Below are 6,997 nucleotides of genomic sequence, written 5' to 3'. Positions count from 1 at the left end.
TCTTCACATGAGGTGGCCAAAGTACTGGAGTTTCAGCTTTAGCATCATTCCTTCCAAAGAAATCCCAGGGCTGATCTCCTTCAGAATGGACTGGTTGGATCTCCTTGCAGTCCAAGGGACTCTCAAGAGTCTTCTCCAACACCACAGTTCAAAAGCATCAATTCTTCGGCTCTCAGCCTTCTTCACAATCCAACTTTCACATCCATACATGACCACAGGAAAAACTATAGCCTTGACTAGATGGACCTTTGTTGGCAAAGTAATGTCTCTGCTTTTGAATATGCTATTTAGGTTGGTCATAACTTTCCTTCCAAGGAGTAAGTGCCTTACAAATAGCTGTGAAAAGGTTCTCAACTGATTGCATAAAATCCACCCACATATAGAAGGTAATTTATTTTATTCACAATCTATTGATTTAAATGTTAATTACCTCTATGAAAATATCTTCCTGTACAATTCTATGGAGTATGTTACCATGTATATTTGGAATTGAACATCTATGCTACCTGTTCCACGTTTATGACCTTGGAAGGGAAAACAGGATTGACAATTTTTCCCCATTTAATCATGTCCAGTGTTTTAGTGCATGCAAGCTGCTATTACAAAATGCCAGAGGTTGGGTGGTTTAGAAACTGCATTATTTATCACAGTTCTGGAGGCTAGAAGTCCAAGATCAGGGAGCCAGCATGGTAGAGTGAGTGAGAGCCTCTTCCAGGACATATCCCTAAATGGAAGGGATGAACAAGTATTTCAGGCCTCTTTCACAAGAGCCTTAATCCCATTCATGTGGGCTCTGCCCTCATGTGGGTTCTGCACTTATGACCTAATCATTTACCAATGTCCCACCTCCTAAAATCATCAATTTGGGATTAGGTTTTCAACATATGAATTTTGGGAGAACATAAGCATTTAGACCATAGCACCCAATGAGGAGACTGACTTGTCTAAGGTAACCCAAAGCCTCATCCATACTGAATGCTCTTGGTGCTGATAGGAAGCCAAGGACTAAGAAAGCTGGATAAGGACCAGCAGCCCCAGGTGGAGGGTCTGAGATGGCAAACTCCTTGATGGATTTCACAATATATGAGTATCTCCAGGGTCTTCCTTGGTTATCATTTATTGAGTAATCCACCACTTCAACATTCCTATTTGAAATATGAGTTAATTACTGAGTTCATAGACAAAGTACCAATTGACCAACATGAAAATATCACAGCTATGCATATAAAGAAAAGGGCCTTTGGCAGACACAAATTTTACAGTGGAAAGTCCCCAAGACTTTATTCACTTCCATTCTTGGGTTCCATAACCAGCTAGGAATTCAAGAACTCACTGAAAGCTATTATAGATATGGCTAAGTAGATCAGCCCTGGGATTTCTTTGGAAGGAATGATGCTAAAGCTGAAACTCCAGTACTTTGGCCACCTCATGAGAAGAGGTGACTCATTGGAAAAGACTGATGCTTGGAGGGATTGGGTGCAGGAGGAGAAGAGGACGACAGAGGATGAGATGGCTGGATGGCATCACTGACTCGATGGACGTGAGTCTGAGTGAATTCCGGGAGTTGGTGATGGACAGGGAGGCCTGGTGTGCTGCGATTCATGGGGTCGCAAAGAGTCGGACACGACTGAGTGACTGATCTGATCTGATCTGATGGTTTATTGCAGATCTTTGATTTATTTTTAATTCATTTTTTAATTTTTAGTGCAGTGTAATTGGTTTACAATGCTATAAATGTCAGTTTTTGTTGAACAGTGAATAAGTTATACATAGACATGTATTCACTCTTTTTTAGATTCTCCTCCAATGGAGGTCATTACAGATCATTGAGAAGATTATCCTTTTCTACACAGTAGGTCCTTATTAGTTACCTATCTTATATTTAGTAGTGTGTATATGTCAATCCCAATATCACAGTTTATCCTTCCCTTCTTCCCCCTGGAACCGTAAGATTATTTTCTACATCTTGACTCTATTTGTAGGTAAGTTCGTTTGTACCATCCTTTAATATTCCATATATAAGTAATATCATATGTATTTGTCTTTCTCTGATTTACTTCACTTGGTATGAGAATATCCAGGTCCATCCATATTGCTTCTCATAGCATTATTTTGTTCCTTCTTATGGCTGAGTAATATTACATTGTATATGTGCACTACATCTTGTTTATCCATCTCTTGATATAAATTTAGGTTGCTTCCATATTCTGGCTATTGTAAACAGTGCTGCAATGAACACTGCTGTGCTTAGTTGCTAAGTTGTGTCCATTCTTTGCTACCCAATGGATTGTAGCCTGCCAGGCTCCTCTGTTCACCGGGATTCACCAGGCAAGAATATTGGAGTGGGTTACCATCCCCTCTTCCAGGGGATCGTCCCAACCCAGGGATTGAACCCCAGTCTCCGGCATTGCAGGCAGATTCTTTACTGTCTGAGCCACCTGGGAAGCCCTGGTGAAGCAACGGACACTGAGGTGCATGTATCTTTTCAAAGTATGATTTTCTCCTGGTATATACTCAGGGGATTGCAGCTTTTTAAAAGATACAGATTAAAAGCTGCCCAGGAAAAAGGCATATAGGGCAGAGTCAAAGAAAGTGTAAAATATGGAGCTTTTGGTTGATTCTTCCCAGGGCATCACAGGCAGCTTTATCTTCCCAGCACTGATGTGCCGGAATTGAGCACTTGCAGACACGGGAGCTCCCTCCAGGCTCCATGTCTGGAGTTTTTACTGGGGCTCCATCACCTAGATATAATTGACTGTCCATATAACTGATCTCAGCCTCAAACTTTTCTAGAGGTGCAGCTGACTCTGCATGACCAAAACCCCCATCATAAATCCCAGCATTCTTGTGGCCCAAAGTTTTAACTCTAAATCACATCGTTTATATACCTATCAGTTCAGTTCAGTTGCTCAGTCATGTCTGACTCTTTGCGACCCCATGAACTGCAGCACGCCAGGCCTCCCTGTCCATCACCAACTCCCGCAGTTTGCCCAAACTCATGTCCACTGAGTCGGTGATGCCATCCAACCATCTCATCCTCTGTCCTCCCCTTCTCCTGCCCCCAATTTTTCCCAGCATCAGGGTCTTTTCAAATGAGTCAGCTCTTTGCATTAGGTGTCCAAAATATTGGAGTTTCAGCTTCAACATCAGTCCTTCCAATGAATATTCAGGACTGATCTCCTTTAGGATGGACTGGTTGGATTTCCTTGCAGTCCAAGGGATTCTCAAGAGTCTTCTTAACACCAGAGTTCAAAAGAATCAATTCTTTGGTGCTCAGCTTTTTTTATAGTCCAACTCTCACATCCACACATCACTACTGTAAAAACCATAGCCTCAACTAGACTGACCCTTGTTGACAAAGTAATGTCTCTGCTTTTTAATATGCTGTCTAGGTTGGTCATAACTTTCCTTCCAAGGAGTAAATGTCTTTTAATTTCATGGCTGCAATCACCATTTGCGGTAGTGATTTTGCAGCCCCCCAAAAATAAAGTCAGCCACTGAAGCAGCACTGGAGTTGCAGCGGCTGCTTGGCGCCTGAGAGGCTGAGAAGAGCTACCCCTTGTCCAAGATCAGGGGTGGCGGCCGAGAGCCGCTACCCCACGTGCAACGTAAGGAGCAGCGGCTGCACTTTGCTGGAGCAGCCATGAAGAGATACCCCATGTCCAAGGTAAGAGAAACCCAAGTAAGACGGTAGGTGCTGAGAGAGGGCATCAGAGGGCAGACACACTGAAACCACAATCGGAGACAATTAGCCAATCTGATCACATGGACCACAGCTTGTCTAACTCAATGAAACTAAGCCATGCTGTGTGGGGCCCCCAAAGATGGACCGGCCATGGTGGAGAGGTCTGACAGAATGTGCTCCACCGGAGAAGGGAATGGCAAACCACTTCAGTATTCTTGCCTTGAGAACCCCATGAACAGTACACACCTATCAGGCTGGCCCAAGGTCCTCACATAAACAATAGCACTTTTCTCAGTGTCAACCTTTGACACCTTTAGTCACCCTTTCTCAGAGAAAACCACCTAAGGGTTGAGAGAGGAGCTCCCAGGAAACAAGGGCAAAGTCCAGACTTCCCTTTGGATGAGGTTGAGCCCTTCACTACATAGCCGGGTGGCTGGATTTGCCTGAGGAGGCTCCTTAATTGTAACCCCACAATAAGAAAATGTGAAGTGACAAACATCAGTCAAGCATTTATCTTCTTCTGGTCTTTCTCTGAAATGCTTTTCTTGCATATCTTCATTAATTCTTCTGCAACTCCATGAGGTGGACTCTAGTTTGAATGGCATTACAGAGAGAAGTAAATTAAGGCTGGCCTAAAGATTTAGAGCTAGTGAGTGGTGGAGTGGGAGTATGTACAAGGGCCATAGGACTCCAAGGTTACACTTAAAGCCACTATGCGGTGAAGGTCCCAACATTTCTTTTTTTAGCATTTTTATTTATTTGGTTGTGTGTGTCTTAATTGTAGCAATCTGGATCTTTCACCTCTGTTGTGGCATGTGGGATCTAGATCTGCAAGCAGGGATTGAACCCCAGGCCTCCTGGATTGGGAGCTCAGAGTCTTAACCACTGGACCACTGAGAAAGTGCCAACACCATTTCCATTTGGAGTAAATGTTCACAAGCAAGTGCACAGCCAAAGAAGTTTGTTGAATCAATACTGTTTAGTCCTGCCATTCTATTCCACAATATATATTAAGAAAGTAACAACATGAAACTCTTCTTGCTATCCATTTAACAGAAATAAATAAAAGACAGAAAGACATGAACTTACCATAAGCTCGTGATGCCATGATCAAGGAAGACTTAGGCAACAGGAGCATTTCAATAAATCTTTTTGTCTGGTATGCCAGAAATCTTACACCCTATTATTGTGTGTATCACACAATAATAAGTTTCCAGATAGTGAAAGGCATGCCTTTCTTTATAAAACAGGGCCAGGGCAATTCTGAAATGGGAGGTGGGAACGAAGACCAGTATTTAAGTCTTCAAATACAAATGCTTTCTCAGAGAGAAAAATTTAGAAAAGAAAACATATGAATGTTGAGAGTTTGAAAATTGTTTCCCTTAAAACTCTCCCCAGGAGCATATGCCATGGAAAACTTCGTGTACCTCAGAATACCCTAGTTAGGTAACACAGTCTGACTGATCCAGTATTTTAATGCTTTTCTTAATTTTGGGTGAAGCTTTCATGAACTTCCCATGTGACCAATGGCGTCGATAACTGATAAATCAATTGGAATGGGGTTCCTGAAAATGGAGTGGACAGATGAGAAATGTAATCTGAAGTCTAAGTGAAGGGAGTTTGATACACAGTGGGAGAAAGGATTTTAACTTCTTTGAGGAATGGTGGTTGGTGAGAAGTGGTCCTCAAGGTTCTATGTGAAGGAGCCCACTTTCTGCATCAACTGAGGACAGGGAGAAGGATGGAGTCTAAGCTCTGGTGGCAAGACAGAAGTGTTTCAGCCCACAGCCCTTCATTATAGACAGAGCGAGCTCTCTGTAGGCAACAGTATCCAAAATAGGATACCAGCAACAGCAATACAAATGACCAAGTGATGGAGGAGCAGCACAGACCTGTTCTAAGCAACCCAAGGTGTTCCTAGTGGGAAAATACTGATGGCCTCCCCATCCCTTACTTCTTAGTTCTACTTTTGTCTGAGAGAAAAGTTTCTCCAAGGAGGATAGGAGTTCACACTCCTTCCAGGAAGCCAATTGGGAAGCCTAAGCCATGGAATTACCTTTTGGATCTAGAGTCAGTTTTATAATCATACTGTGTCTCCCATCCCTCAGGTAGGTGGCCTAGGAAACAGCAGTTACAATCGTGATTTTAAAGAAATATTAAATACAGATGTTCTTCTCTTGTACTGCCTGTAAATCTTAGAAACAGGTACTTGTGAAATTGTTTTTCAAAGATGGGACAGCTGCCTGCTTTTTAATTACCCTGATTATTCTAAAATATGCCCTGAGGTTAAAATGTCTTTTGCTGAGAAAAGTGACTTTTTCCCTACCACACGCAATGTATCATCTTCACTAAATTTCTTTTAACAATATAAGTTCTCATTTTTGATTTCTTAATACCCATTGTGCCCAGGAAGTAGAAGCTTTATGGATAAATGAGTACCCTGTCTTAATATAAAGTGTCCCCATATGGCTACTGTTCTTAAAACCCAATTGGCCATTCTCTTTTACCACCCAGAACTTCATTCAGTGCACATTTTTACTTTTTTTTTTTTTTTGCATTTTACATTTATTTGTGGTTATCTTCTTTTTCTCCAGTTTCAGCTTTAACCACCTATTTTTTGTTTTCATTTTATTCCATTATTGTGTCATTAGCCACAGAATTTCTTAGCAAACATAGTAGATTCAGGGTAAATTTGAGTCATGTTCTATGATAAAGAATACTACTTTGAGACATAAATCAGAATCATTTAAAAATGGTAATTGGTTAAAAAAAAGTTGGAATATGGTTATCCTGAGGCTATACAATACTTTAACCACAACATTTATCTTGATGATAAGTGAGTTAGGTATTTGATAAGCCTCACATGTTTTATTTTCTTGGGCTCCATAATCACTGCAGATGATGACTGCAGCCATGAAATTAAAAGATGCTTGCTCCTTGGAAGAATATGAAAAAACTAGACAGCATATTAAAAAGCAGAGACATCACTTTGCCAGAAAAATGACTGTATATTCAAAGCTTTAGTTTTTCCAGTAGTCATGTATGGATGTGAGTGTCGTATCATAAAGAAGCCTGAGCACAGAAGAACTGATGTCATTGAACAGTGGTGTTGGAGAGGATTCTTGAGAGTCCCTTGGATTACAAGGAGATGAAACCTGCCAGTCCTAAAAGAAATCAACCCTGAATATTCAAAGGACTAATGCTGAAGGCAACCTGATGCGAAGAGCCAACTCATTGTAAAAGACCCTAATGCTGGGAAAGATTGAGGGCAGGAGGAGAAGGGGCAACAGAGAATGAGATGGTTGATTGGCA

This window comes from Bos taurus, chromosome 23 (assembly GCF_002263795.3).
Source record: "Bos taurus isolate L1 Dominette 01449 registration number 42190680 breed Hereford chromosome 23, ARS-UCD2.0, whole genome shotgun sequence".
NCBI lineage: Eukaryota > Metazoa > Chordata > Mammalia > Artiodactyla > Bovidae > Bos > Bos taurus.
The sequence above is the reverse complement of the archived record's forward strand: the minus strand, read 5'-3'. Positions refer to the sequence as shown.